At 41.6% G+C, this 15,804-nt stretch overlaps 1 pseudogene; it reads left to right on the top strand.

Annotated features, from left to right (window-relative positions):
* Nucleotides 1-802: 802 nt before the first annotated feature.
* On the top strand, nt 803-921 carry LOC134960935 (5S ribosomal RNA; annotated as a pseudogene).
* The last annotated feature ends 14,883 nt before the right edge of the window (nt 922-15,804 follow it).

The following is a 15,804-nucleotide window of genomic DNA, read 5'->3' as shown; positions in this document are numbered from 1 at the left end:
GTGCTAACGTCGGGCACATTTTTTAATGAAAATGCATCTTATGTACATTGTTATGTGGCTAGGATGCACAAGCAGCTTTTGCTGATTAAAATGATATACAGCATGCCTTTATACTGTGTGAGACTGTGGCTGTATCTGCATATGAAATGCTACACACAGAATATAGGCATGCCGCATATCATTTTAATCAGCAGAAGCTGCTGATGCCCCTGGGCATATCAAATGCCCTAGGCAATTGCCTAGTTTGCCTATAGCTATGGCCGGCTCTGAGATTGCAGACTAGTACTACTGCAATAGGTGTCTTTTTCATTTGGCACACCAATTAATACTGCAAGCCATGCAGTTGGGATTTCCTGTGCACAATATAGCCCGATAACCCTATAGATTGCATGCTATACCTACTTTTTACACATTGCTCCATTCCTTATGTATACAGTGTGCTATACCTTTTAGGTTGTTTTCTCAAAGTAATGATTTTTTGCTTTGCACAAAAGGAATGCATATGTGTGAATTATATTTACATGTACTAATTTACCTGACGCTGCATACTTTGTGACGTGGTCTCCCCCTAGGGATAACAACCACCAGTCCAATTCTAAAATTGTTAAATATTTATCTCCTTTTCACTACTTACTATTTTCCGCAGACTCTCATCCACGATCCAGGGTGTACTTTGCCACCAAGTGACAATTGTTTCACCCTGCCTAACGTGGAAAGCAGATCTACACATTATATGGCTTTATCTTTCAAAATCTCTACTCTACCATCTTTATATAGGTGCACTCTCATTGGTAGATAGCCTCTCTACTATCATACCACGCTGCTAATGCCCGATCTCATCCGATCTTGGAAGCTAAACAGCATTGGGCCGGGTCAGTACCTTGAGAGGAGACTCCCTGGGAATACCTGGTGTTGTAGAGTAGGGACTATTCCCCTTCCTCTGAAGGGTGGACACCAACAGCAGTATCACCACTATTTGTTCTTTCAAAACCTCTTTCTACTTTTGCCGCGTTCAGGTCATTTCAATATAGATATCTCCAATTTTGTATAACATGGAATAACAGGTGAATAATAAATTGCTTAGTATAAACCCGATTTAAGTGGTTTTCTAAGACACATTATTCACCTCCTTGGTCGGTCTCATTAATACAGATTATCTGTACTGGTCAGGAGAAACGGGTGTCAGACTATTAGGTGTCTGCAGCCTTTCTAATCCTACTCATGTGATTAAGAGACCAGAACATTTTTACATTTTTTCACGTCTTTCTTATGTCTACACCTTTCCTTGGATCGTAGAGGCGTAATTTTTTAATTTTGATCAATAAATATACATTTTAATATTTTTCACCAATAACTGAAGAATATTTTCTTCTTTCTTCAAGAGTGCGCCCACACAAGAGCTTTCTATCTCTCCCATTGTTAGTGGCTTTGGGGTGAAAGCTATCATACTTAAGTATCGTATTCCTGTCGGTTGGCTTGGAAAACAGCTTAGTGTACAATTTCTGGTCTATACATGAAATATTCACGTCTAGGAAGTTTACCTCCTTTTTACTCAAAGTAAGAGATAATTTGGCTGGGCATGAGGATACATTGTGAACTTTGATCAGATCATCCATTGCACCCTCCGTGTCAGTCCACAGAACCAGAATATCATCTATATAACGATGATAATGCAAAATGTGCCTGCTGACATTGACCTTGGAGAAAAATAGCACCTGTTCCACCATATACATGTATGCATTTGCATACACAGGCGCAGCACATGATCCCATTGCACAACCTGAAGTTTGAATAAAAACTCTGCCATCATAAATAAAATAGTTGTGTATCAATATGAATCTCAATAATGCTATGGTAAAATTAACATTGGGACCTGTGTATGTATCATTCCCTGTGATCAACTTGTTTACTGCATCAATGCCAGCCTCATGTAGTATGCATGTATACAGCCCTACCACATCAATGCTGGCCAGAACTGTATCAACAGGTATGGTGGGTAAAGTGGCTAAAGTGCGTAAAAGTGTCGAGGTGTCCTTAAGGTGCGAGAAAGTGCTCGTGATACAAGGCTGTAAATGCGCATCAATAAAAACTGCTGCCGGTTCACACAGAGAGCCCCTGGCAGAAATAATGGGTCTGCCAGGGGGTCTCTGGGTGTCTTTATGTATCTTAGGGATTATGTAAAATACCGGAATCTTAGGCGTAGTCCGCATCAATAATGTCTTAGTTTCCAGATCTATCCAGCCTTGTTGTACAGCCTCTTCCAGTAATGTCAACAATTCTTGCTTGAACCTGTCAGTAGGGTCCTTCTCCAGTTGTCTATATGTGGTGTGATCAGATAGTAAATGAGTGCATTCCTCTTTGTATTGTTCAAGGTCCATCACCACTATAGCTCCCCCTTTATCTGCCCCTCTGATGATGATATCATGTCGAGCTTTTAGGGGCTTGAGGGCCAGATTTCCCTCCCTTGTAAGGTTAAATTTAACCTGGGGATTAATTTCCTCTGTTGCATGTTCTAACATCCTGGAGAATACTTTTATAGCTGGGTTGAACGACTGTGGATCAAAGGTAGAAGGAGCACCTAATTTGCGTAATTTCGAGGGGATACTGGAATTAATCTCTTGACTATTAGTCTGTTTACTGAAATATTCTTTTAATCTCAGTTTTCTCTGAAACTTATAATTATCAATCCTCCATTGAAAAGGTGCATGTGCATGTGTTGGGATAAAACTTAATCCTTTACTTAATAGCTGTGTTTCTGCTTCACTCAGGGGTTTTTTAGAAAGATTGAAGACTAAACTCGTCTCCCCCCTTGGGGTTTTGTTTCCTTTTCTCCCTCTGCGATTGGCCGCCCCGTCGCGTGCGTTTATACGCATTTCTGCCCGCGTCCTGCGGGTGTCTACACCTAAAGGGACCGCCCGGGGTATGGATGTACTTTACTCCACGGCGGTGCCATCTGTGTCACTCGCTGATTTGCTTGAATTACCCGGTTGTCCCTGCCAGGGCCGTCTCCTTCGGAATTTCTTCAATTGCATGCCTCCCGGATTTCTGTAACCTGTATGTAACCAGTTATACACCCTATGCTGTGCATAATCCTGTTGTACCTTCGTCAACTTTTCTTTTTTGTAGCGTATCAACTCAACACGATAGTCCTCAATTTGTGTTTTTAATTTATCAACCCAGTTGGTGGCAGTATCAGCTACTAAAGTGCTCAAGTGCTCAGTTTCAAACCCAGAGATTTTGTCTTTTATCAATTTAAGTTCCCTCGTGGATTCCTCAATGACTAAAAGCATCAGGTCCATTGAGCATTTGTTTAAAATGGATATCCACTTGGTGCAAAATGTCGTATTATACCTCCCTATCGTGGGGGTGTTGTGCACTCTAAACCCCCTGGGGATTTGTTTATTGCGAAAATAGTCTGAGAGGGTCATCCCATGATATAAAAAGTCTATCTCGCGTTTTTTCATCCTGAAAAGCTCTTTGAACAAATCCTCGCTGGAACTGCATGCAGTTGCATCAAATGCTGACTCCATGTATAGTATGTTAGATGCTTCTATATCAGAAAAGCTAAAGCAGTCCTGTGTATCACATTGCAACATCTGTCCCAGCCCTTCTGGTACTTCTTCATTAGACCCAGCCATTATTGCCAAATTATTGCACTACCCCTTCCTTTGTGTACTGCATGTAACAACAAGAGTCTCACAGTGACTGCACAATATTATGTCTTCCAGACTTGATGAAGTGATGTTTCAGTGCTAGGTTCCGGTGTCAATGCTGTAGACGCTCCAGTTCCAATGTGACTTTAGTGCATAAAGTGCTGAGTGCTGTATTATAATGTGCTTGTAACAATGGGCAACGTGCAAACTAGTGGGCGGAAGTGTCCGTCTCCACTGAAGTTCCTGAGGTAATACAGTCAATTAGTTATGCACTGCATGCCGGGTACACGTGGAGACGTGTTATCATGGCAAGCTGCTTACTTAATTTATTAGTTTAACCAAGCTGGTTAATTGTTTCAATTTCCGTTTTTTCTTATCATTGTCAGTAGAGCACTCTTGGGGATCCGGTCTGAAGATCGACAGTGTCTAGGTCGACAATGTTTAGGTCGACCACTATAAGTCGACAGTCACTAGGTCGACATGGATGGAAGGTCGACAGGGTTTCTAGGTCGACATGTGCTAGGTCGACAGGTCTAAAGGTCGAAATGAGTTTTTCAATTTTTTTTTCTTTTTTTGAATTTTTTCATACTTAACGATCCACGTGGACTACGATTGGAATGGTAAAGTGTGCCGAGCGAAGCGGTAGCGGAACGAAGGCACCATGCGAGGGGACGCAGTGCACTAATTTGGGATCCCGGTCACTCTACGAAGAAAACGACACCAAAAAAATAATAAAATCCTCATGTCGACCTTTAGACCTGTCGACCTAGCACATGTCGACCTAGAAACCCTGTCGACCTTCCATCCATGTCGACCTAGTGACTGTCGACCTATAATGGTCGACCTAAACATTGTCGACCTAGACACTGTTGATTTGATGAACCACACCCCACTCTTGATCCTTGAAAAAGCCCCATTTGCGGGGAGAAACGCATTGGCTGAGTGCTTACAAGTGGTTCCTGCACGACTTGGTTTCTTGAGGTTGGATTTGTGTTATTATCATCTTGCTGGTTAGTGCTGTTTTCGGCCGGCGGCCATATCAGCTTCTTCACTGTCCGCCCCTGAGCCATTTTGTGTTAAGGCCCACTGTTTGTATAAACATAACCTTTTAATTCTGTAATAAAGTGTTTTTAATTATAACACTTTTTATGAATATTCTTGTAGCTACACACAAAGAAACCGTTATGTGAGGATTTACATCTTTTTCTGACTGAGTAATGGTACGCATCGTACTATACGTTTGACTTACAGTTTTTGGTGGAGTGAAAGATACCTTTATGTGCGGAGACTAGCTATATTGATTGTGAGTGGGGTACGCCATTTATCTCCTTTGAAAATTTGTTTTTTTTCAAGCTGCTTTGTTCATTTTCAGCATTTAAAGACGTACTACACCATAATGTGTTATTTCTGCTTTTGTTACATATCACTTTGATACGCCATATGGAGTGGGAGATTTGATCGTCCTCAGACCACAACAGGAGGAATCATCTTGAGATTGGACTAAATTCATACATAATCATATGGACATTAAGTATCATTTCAGCTACAGTATATGAAACCACACTGAGCGCTTTTATTTTGAGCTTTTTTCATTTGTCTGTTGTATTTGTATGAGGGTTAAGTGGCCTTCACTTGCTCAATTAGCTGCATAAGTGAGTTTGCGCCTTGGGTTTTTGATTATTTTGCTTTCTTCACAGGAACTAGTATGCCTAGATAAGCTATGTAGTAGACATTTCTTAAGTATGTTCCTTCTATGTTCAAGAAACCGCACCTTCAGTTTCCTGATGGTGCGGCCTACATACTGGATACCACAACCGCATTCCACTAAGTACATTACATAGGTGGAGTTGCAGTTCAGGAACTGTGCTATAGCAAACTCTTCACCTGTGGTTTTAGATCTACATAGTTTATTTCTAGGGTTTATGTTATTACATGTTAAACATCTAGATGAGGCACATTTAAAAAAAAATCCCTGAGGTTTCATTTTAAGCCACTCAGAAGAACTGGCCCCCATGGTTACAACACATGTAGTTACATCCCCACTCGATTCTCTTTGTCCATTTTTCTTTTTATCTAAATAGATATTCTTATTTTGGTTGAACATACTAGGAGCTAGTTTAGATTGGAAAGTTTCTGATTTTTTATAAACTACTTTTATTTTATTCCCAATTTCGGATTCTAATAAGGGATCGATTTTAAGTAGAGGAGTATTCTTATGGATAATTTGTCTTATTTGAGTGGCATGTGTGTTGTACTGTGTAACAAATACACAATTATCTCTTAAAGAACCTAATTCTTCAGATTTACTTCCATGTAATTTATGTTTATTATCCCTCAATAAAGTGGTTCTATCCTTAAGGGCCACCTCTTGTAGGGCTTTTGTCAACACATAATCAGGATAGCCTTGTTCTTGGAAGGCCAAATGTATCTTACGTGCTTGTTCCCTGTATCTTGTTTCCACAGAGAAGCATGCATGGATCTCACTAATCCTTGCATAACTATCTGAGCACGCCAGTAAAAAGCAGGTCTAATTGAAAGCTCCTTTTTTAATGAAATCTATGCTTTCACTATTGTCGGAAGTGATTGAGAATACAAATTCTTAGTAAATTAATGAGGTGTACAAAGTACAACAGAGATTCTCTAATGCCGACAATCTACAGTACTGTGTCGCTCGAACAGTTCGATGCGTTAGAATACACTAATTTATATTTACTGGTATGTCTACAGGTGCATTAGCAGAATGAGTTGCTCCTGCAGATTTTCCATGATATATGTGAAACCTGTGTGCACCCTTCCATTGAATGTTTTACAATGGATTACACAGAAATTAATTTTTTAATAAACTGAATGTCAGGGAGAAAAAATATATAGATTGGCACTTTGGGAATCGAACCCGGGACCCTCAGCTTGGGAGGAAATACTACGGGATTTGGATGCTCACAGATCCCTAACATCAATAGACCATACTGTACCTGTAACATGTTCATTTGTATCTGTATATGCTGTACTATTTGCATCTGTACTGTATATACTGTTATATACTGTATGACATACTGTAGCATAATGTAGCATAATGAGATGCACCAGAAAAGTAGTTCTTATACTGTAGTTCAGTATTGTATTTTAATGGAGACCCCACATATGCGCATTGGTGATTTTAAAAAGCGACATCTGGTGGATGATCTTAGGTATTACACTCAAAGGTAACGCCAAACACACCTCCCTGCGACTAGGTGCGCCTCCTTGCACCCAGGCACGCTGTGTATGCCCTATTGCGACTAACGCCTCAATCAGCCAAGATAACGGAGGACCCATCTGTACTTACAAAAATTCTTGCAGATAAATTGAAAATCTTATGACATCATATTATTCATCCAGATCAAACTGGGTTTATCTAGGGTAATCACTCAGTTCACTATGTGCATAGAGTTTTATCAACAATCCAATTTTTTCACTCCTCCACTGTGCTACCCTCTAGTGTAATCCTGTTTTTAATTGCCAAAAATGTCTTTGACCTTTTATGTTGGCTGTAATACTTTATGAAGGTTTTGATTCCCACAACAATTTCTTAGCACCCTACAGACACTATATTCAATTCTTCAATTTCAGGTTTCCAGCAATGGCTATTTGTAATTTATCTTTCCTATTCAGAAAGGGACATGCCAAGAGTGTCCCCTGTCCACCCTTTTATTTGGGGATGATATTGAACCTCTATCCATTGCATTACGAACTGCCCCCTTGTTTGGTGGAATCTCAGTTTTCAATATTGGTCTGAAGGTATACCTCTATGTAGATGATATGCTGCTCTTCATTTCGGTGCTGGTGATAATAGATATGATACAGTCCTTTGGTTCATTCACAGGATGCATGATCAATGTGAATACATTTTATATTTTACCGACCACAGGGGAAATATCACTCAGGGCAATACCAGTGCTAGAAGCTTTTAAATATAACACTCCAGGAATTAAATACTGTATTTAGGAATTCAAATTACATCTTCACACTTTGACCAATATTTAGCTAATTGGAAACTGGTTATAAACAATATTCTTTTATTATTAGACAGTCTGAAGCTTCTTCCATTAATGGTGGGAAATGACTGAAGGATGGGAAACATTCAGGATGTGGTGACAATTAAAAATAATGAGATAAAGAGGGATAAAACAAGTGACAAATCAGGAAGAGGTACATAGAGAGTAGGGGCATATGCACACATGAGTGGGAAAAAAAACACATTGGGTGTGTGTGGGGAGAACAAAAGGTAGTAGACACAGTGTCAGTTGTCTGTAATATGTATTTTCATGGTTACATTCTCCCTGGATGACACTGTACAGTGTAGCAACAGCAGCAGCACCAGAAGAGATCCAGCTAAACAAGATGAAGCCGGGTCAGGAGAAGTCATGGGTGGAGACACATAGGACAGGTTGGAGCCCACTTTCCTGCCTAATTCTAAAGTGGCAACGTGTGCACCTGGTTCAGCAGGCCCTCCTTGTTTAGGGGCCCGTTAAATGTGCCTCCCCCTTCATCTGTCTCATGCAACACTGATAATTCCAGCTAGCAGCTATTTCCTGACACTCTTTTAAAGCACTATAATTTAATGAGAAGCAGTTACCATTCATGAACATTGGCTGGGCCCCTCAGCAGCCCGGGATTTTAACAACCATACTGCCCATACCCCCTTATGGCAATATAAATAGATCTGGAAGGACACAAGTAGCAGAGGCTGTAAAAATTATAGCAGTGGGAAGGAATGGTTAGAAGTAAAGTAAAAGATATATGGCAAATGGAGTTGATCAACCTGGGATGTGAGTAAAGCTCTATATCATACTTTCCTACCTGACCCTCTCCATGAGGGAGAAAATGCTCTGTTCCTGGACTTTCCTGGTAATGTATGATTGCCATCACCTGTGGTGAAACACCTTTCTTATCAATTATCTAGCTCACCACAGGTGATGGCAATCACACATTACCAGGAAAGGCCAGGAACAGAGCATTTTCTCCCTCATGGAGAGGGTCAGGTAGGAAAGTATGATATATATACTGTATTTGTATCATTGGGTAGGATTTAATAAAGAGTTCAACAATAAAGGGTTTTATACACATGCATACAAGATAGTAGCTGGCAAGGGTTAATGAATTCTTGGTTACAGGTCTACTTTTAAAGGTTATTTTTGCGCAGGCAAAGTAATGACAGACAAAGATTAGGCTAACCTGTGGTCAAGGTCTGTTTATAAAGGTCCCACACACTGATTAAACTAGTTTAAACGAGGAAACAGAAAGCTTTGGTATCGCGTTGCCAGTGGCAGGGATCCTGGAGGTCAGCATACCAACTGAAGGATCCTGGAAGCAGGAATACTGGCAGGAAGCAGAGTACTCTCGAAGCAGAGTACTGGCAGGAAGGTGGGCAAGTGCAATTGAGCCCAATGCGGGCTCGCTTTCTGCTCTCACCACAGGTTCTATTACACTCTGTTGGTGACATGGACACCCACGAGTTTGAATAGACCCCGTGAGTTCTGTCGGGTGGCATTGTGATCGCTTGGGCTTCCGGCTTCGGCATAGTGACCCCTGGGATTCCGAGTGCAGGTCACATGACCGCATCCCAACAGAAGTGTGTGTTTAGAAACAAAGTATCACTGCCAATTACTGAACACTGAAATCTAGATGTGATCCTAATTTATAGTGCCTTTTCCTGAAATGTTGATATTTTTGTTGCAATATGTCTCCAAAAATTGTATTCTTAGATGCAGTATGTGTGTTTTAAAAGGATCTTATTACATTTGTGCTACAAGTTTAAAAAAGTATAAATGTATTGGTACCAACAGGAGAAAAGCAGTTAGAGCAAGGATAAGACCATCCCAGGTAATAGTTAATGTAATGGCCATAACGTGCTAGAGCTAGAGATGTGAGCTGACCCCCATGTTTTGGTTTTGATGTTGGATCTGTATCTCCCTCATATTTTGGATCTGTATTTGGGGCCTAATTCAGATCTGATCGCAGCAGCAAATTTGTTAGCTAATAGACAAAACCATGGGGGTCATTCCGAGTTGTTTGCTTGTTGCCGATTTTCGCTATGCGGCGATTTGTTGCAAAATGCACATGCGCAAGGCACGCAGGGCACATGCGCTTAGTTATTTAACTAAAAACGTAGCACTTTTGCTGTGGATCCTGCGGCGCTTTTCAGTCGCACTGCTGATCGGCGAATGATTGACAGGAAAGGGGCGTTTCTGGGTGGTGACTGAGCGTTTTCTGGGAGTGTGCTAAAAAATGCAGGCGTGTCAGGGAAAACGCGGGAGTGTCTGGAGAAACGGGGGAGTGGCTGGCTGAATGCAGGGCGTGTTTGTGACGTCAAACCAGGTACTAAATGGACTGAGCTGATCGCAATCTGTGAGTAGGTCTGGAGCTACTCAGAAACTGCAAATAATCATTTAGTAGCAATTCTGCTAATCTTTCGTTCGCTATTCTGCTAAGATACACTTCCAGAGGGCAGCGGCCTAGCGTGTGCAATGCTGCTAAAAGCAGCTAGTGAGCGAACAACTCGGAATGAGGGACCATGTGCACTGTAGGGAAGGCAGATATAACATGTGCAGAGAGAGTTAAATTTGGGTGGGTTATTTTGTTTCTATGCAGAGTAAATACCATCTGCTTTATATTTGCAACGCAACTTAGATCTCAGTTTGAAGACACCACACCCAAATCTAACTCTCTGCACATATTATATCTGGCCCCCCACCCTGCTGTGCACTGGTTTTGACCATTAGCTAACAAATTTGCTGCTGCAATAAGATCTGAATTAGGCCCTTTGATTTTGCCAAAACCGCCCTTGTGGGTTTTGGTTTTGAATAGAGATGAGCGGGTTCGGTTCTCAGAGAACCGAATCCCCTCTGAACTTCTTGTTCTGAGCCGGAAACCGAGTCTGGCTCAGGACTTTCCACCAGAATCGGATCCCAGAGTGAGGCAACCATCATCATCCCACTTTCAGATTCTCACAGATTTTGGATTCTATTTAAAGAGACGCACGTCACCGCCATTTTCACTCTGGACTTGGAGAGTGAAGGAGACAGACCTCTGTCTCTCTCTGTGGGTGGTGGCATTGGGTGGGGTCACTGTGTGTTCTCTAGGGGTAATGTCCTGTCACTGTGCTGTCCTGTGCGGTTAGGGGTGCTGTCCTGTCACTGGTGTCATGTGCTGTTAGGGGTGCTGCAGCTGTACATGGGTGTTGCTGTCCTGGCTGTCACTTTGCTTTACAGGGTCACTGTATGCTGTGAAAATATAGGGTTGCTGGCCCTGTCCTGTATGCTGCAAAAATTCAGGAGTGCTGTGAAAAAAAATGTACACTGGCCCTGTCTTGTATGCTGTAAAATTACAGTGGAGTTGTTAAAATACAGGGGTGCTGTGAAAATAAATTTACAATGGCCATGTCCTTTATGCTGTAAAAATACAGGGGTTCTGAGAAAATAAATGTACACTGGCCCTGTCCTGTATGCTGTAAAAATACAGGGGTTCTGTGAAAATAAAGAGGCCCCGTTCTGTGTGCTGTAATAATAAAAGGGTGTTGTCCTATGAAATGGAGAAAAACAATTTGCTGCCTATTCTGTTTAAGTCCAGGAGTGCTGCCTGTCTGCTGTGTAAATACAGAGTCATTGTCATATACTTCCAGGGGTGCTGCTGTACTTGATACTAGGTTTAAATTAAAGCCTAGAGCAGAATAAGAAACAAGCTTCAACATCACAACCAGATTTGTGAAAACATATAGCCGCAAAGATGGAAATAAGTGTTTTCCAATTAGACCACATTTCTGGCCAAAGTCAGTCAGACTCAGAAGAGACATAATCATAGTCCAGCATAACTGCCGGAGAAAACTAGATTTTACACATACTTATGTCTATATGTCTGCCATATAATTCCAGAGGTGTCCTGTCTGAACCCGCTCATCTACATCTTCTAGTGTGCACTGTGTACCCAGCATTAGAGAAAGGTTCTTCTCAATTATTTCATGTTAGGGACTCAAATAAATTGCTCCAATTAGTCAACCTTAATTATGATTTATTATTAATGTTCCACATTTTGGGATTATTTACAAGATGCACATTTGTTGTACAGGGATCTTTTACTTTATTTTGCAAATGTTTTCTCCTTAATAATTGTACAATGTAAGGGCTGCGTTGGGTTATCGCAAGATCTTATGGTGTTCGAAGAACAGATTTTCAGTGATCTTGCAATGCATCAGCTTTCCATTGTACTGCAGCACTAGATGGGCCAGGAGTTCATGTGAGGCACAAACAGTTACTGAATAATGCCCAGTATGGAGTCTCATGGTGTCTTACAGCCAGGAAGATGTTTGGCTTGCCAGGCCGAGGCATGCTGTGGGCACAGAGGTTAGCATTTCTTCCTCTCACAGTCCTACTTATAGTATGAAATGAGTTTGGACAGTAGAATGGTAAGCTCCACTAGGGCAGGGGCTCAATAACAAAAAAATAAATGCACAGTCCTGCTTAGTACTGTACCGAACTCACCCAAATTCAAATTGCCTGATCCGGTGCTGTTGTGGGGGCTCAGGAGGGGCTGCTAAAACATCTAAGGGGCAGCTTTATTTAAAAATTAAATATGAATAAAATAAACAAGACACACAGTTATGTTCACATGCGTGCAACTGGGACACACAGGTATGCTCACATCTGTGTAACTGGGAGTGTGAAAAATGAAAATATGGCATCGGCCACAAAATATGTAAATAAAAATGCAATAAAAAAAATGGAAAGAAAAACCCCATGAAATTTTCACAAAATACAGTCAATTTCCAGACTCCGTGGAGGGGAAATATCCAGTCTTGATCCTGTGGTATACATCAGTTTATTTGCATACCAGCATTAAATCTGAGATGATCTAAATCCCTGAAAATGGAGAAGGGGGTACAAATTCAGAGGCTTTTTCCCCTAGTTTTTCGGTTTGTCCAGTAATGTGGTAATTATATATGCTTTGTTAAAGTCTTTTCATTCCACACCAATATAGGAGTGGAGGTGAAAGCCTGTGTGTTGTTCCTGATTGTGCCTCTCTATTTTTTAATCACTTTTTAGACACTGTCCTTTTCCTTTTGCCTCTTCTCATAATGTGAAAAGTCATCAAATATAGAGGTGGTATGTATGTATGAATCGGAGAACTTTTTCAAGCTGTTTCCATGGGGACCACCTATTGCTGAATTGATAGGTTTATTAAACTGTGCACGTCTTGTTTAAACAACATAACGGTGGGTGGGAGGGCCCAAGGACAATTCCATCTTGCACCTCTTTTTTTCTTTGCACTATGTGCTCTTTGGGGCCTAGTTTTTAAAACAACCATCCTGTCTTCCACTGCAGTGCCACTCCTAGATGGGCCAGGTGTCTGTGCCACCCACTAGTGTTGCTTAGCTTAGTTATCCAGCTACCTCCGTGCAACCTTTTGGCCTAAAAACAATATTTTGAGGTGTGAGGTGTTCAGAATAGACTGGAAATGAGTGGAAATAAATGTAATTGAGGTTAATGTAGGATCAAAACTACCTCCAAATTCTGTGATTTTACCTGTTTTTATGTTTCTTTAGAAAAAATCCAGATCCAAAACCACAATCTGAAAGGGTGGTTTTGGCAAATCCAAACCAGATCAAAAACACGACCGGAGATCCAGATCCAAAACATGACCGCAGATCCAGATCCAAAACTAAAAACACGAAAAGTGTCTTGCGCACATCTCTAGTTTTGAATCTGTATTTTTGTCAAATAAAAACATGAAAACAGCTAAAATCTCAGAATGTGGGTTTGTTTTTGTCCCTATATTATTATTAACCTCAAGAACATTAATTTCCAGTCATTTACAGTAAATTTTGACCAACTCACAGCTCACAATATTGTTTTCATCGATTTTAGGCTGAAGGCTGCAGCGAGCCAGTTGGTTACTAAGTGACACCGCGATACAAACACATGGCAGTCTATAGCACATCTATGAAACATTGTCGCACAGCAGTGCAGACATGAAAATGGTACAAGATTAATTTTTCCTTGGGCCCTCCCTCCCACCCTTGTATTGAATATTAGAAAGGACATGCACAGCTTACCAAATCAAGAACTTCAGTGACAGGGACTGACACTTTTGTGGCTGAAGTGTTTGCTTTGCTTGGGCCCCCACAAAGCTATTTTTTGGAAGGACTGCCGCCGATCACTAATGAGGATGTTGATGATGACAGTGTTATTTACATTATAATCTTGTACAATAAATTTCATGAACACACCGCAAATGACGTAACATGGAGAAGTTGCTAAGATGGCTAACGTCCCCATGTCTACTAATTTTTTCCTCACAAATGGAGCAGATGCCTTCACAAACATTGTCAGGATTTGGGTAAAAATAATCCCTCACCCAAGAGGTGGATTTTTTGGTCCTACGCCCAGGCATCATTGTGAGACCTTGCCTCCTAAATTAGGGCTTGGTTTTTTAAGTGATTTGTGAGTTTGAAACAGAAGCAGGTGTGTATTCTGAGTATTCCTTGTCTACCTATAAGGCTTGTGGGAGAAAACTGAGTGTGAATTTGGTTTTGATTGTATCTGTGCTGTGCTTTCTTAAATGATGTGAAGAAAAACTGGGAGGAGGGGCCCAATCTAGGTGTTAAGAGATTAGGAGGAGGGGCTGAATCTAACAGCTGCCTTAAATACTATTTAAACAAATGAAGAGAAGAAATAGGACACAAGAACATGCAGTGAGGCTGGAGGGAGGTAGGTACAGGGGAAATTTCAGGAAAACTTACATATGGAGCCCCGCTCATCTGAGGCGGCTCCATAGCAGGCGTATATATGTGTATGATTATACACTGTGGTCTTACCGGCAGTGTCACAAAAAAATAATAGTATTGTACACTGGGGTTTAGCACCAAGAAAAAAAATATGTATTTTTGAAATTATACATTAGCTTTTATAACTGGTGCAGAGCACTCCTAGATTGCCAAGGGACTCCTTTTTGTACAACAAAACATAGACCACGTACAGTTTCACTCACAATACATGTAGGTGGTCTGTGATGGGACTACTGTGTCCTCCAAGGGTTCTCTCTCAATCCATAAAGGGGCTGCTATATAATCGAAGTGTACACTTTAATATTACACAGCAGCTCCTTTAAGGATGGAGAATGCCCCTGGAGTATACAGCAGCTCCAGTCCCTTGATGGAACTCAGGAACCCCTCTAGCAGCCCCAGCTCCTTGATGGACAAAACTGGACAACAGAGTACTCCTGGAGCACCCCTGGATGGACACCGCATGGACAGGTCCATTCAATAAAGCTCCACAGCCGGAGTAGAATGGTGCGATCACCGGGGGTCTTATATAGAATTAAAAAAAAAAACATGGGAAACCAACAGCGGGAAGATGACGTTTTGCCTCGATTTGGGATCTGAGTCAGGCTGCGAATCACAGCTCAGATCGCAATGTTTGAGTGGGTCCGGTTCTAGGGGAACAGGACCCGGTCAACTCTAGCTATGTGGGTCATTCAGAGTTGATCGCTATCTGCCGTTGTTTGCAGCATAGCGATCAGGCTAAAAATCAGCATTTCTGCGCATGCGTATGGGCCGCAAAGTACTTTCACAAAAAACTATGCAGTTTTACACAAGGTTGAGCGACACTTTTCAGTCGCTCTGCTGATCGGTGAGTGATTGACAGGAAGTGGGTGTTTCTTGGTGCTATCTGAGCATTTTCCGGGAGAGTGCTAAAAAACGCAGGCGTGTCAGGTAAAAACGCAGGCGTGCCTGGGGAAACGGGGGAGTGGCTGGCCGAACGCAGGGCGTGTATGCGACGTCAAAACAGGAACTAAACTGTCTGCAGTGATCGCAAGGTAGGAGTAGGTATGAAGCTACTCAGAAACGGCATGAACATTTATTCGAGCAGTTCTGCTAACCTTTCGTTCGCACTTCTGCTAAACTAAGATACACTCCCAGAGGGCGGCGGCTTAGCGTTTGCACTGCTGCTAAAAGCAGCTAGCGTGCAATCAACTCAGAATGAAGGCCTATAACAGTACCATATTTGACCCCTTCCACCACAAACACACACACACACACACACACACACACACACACACACACACACACACTATACTGTACTGTGGACTATCACTTTGCAGTAAAAGGAGATATTAC

The sequence above is a fragment of the Pseudophryne corroboree genome, chromosome 9 (genome assembly GCF_028390025.1).
Source record: "Pseudophryne corroboree isolate aPseCor3 chromosome 9, aPseCor3.hap2, whole genome shotgun sequence".
NCBI classification, from domain to species: domain Eukaryota; kingdom Metazoa; phylum Chordata; class Amphibia; order Anura; family Myobatrachidae; genus Pseudophryne; species Pseudophryne corroboree.
Note: the sequence above shows the minus strand (reverse complement) of the source record. Positions and strands in the feature narration are given on the sequence as shown.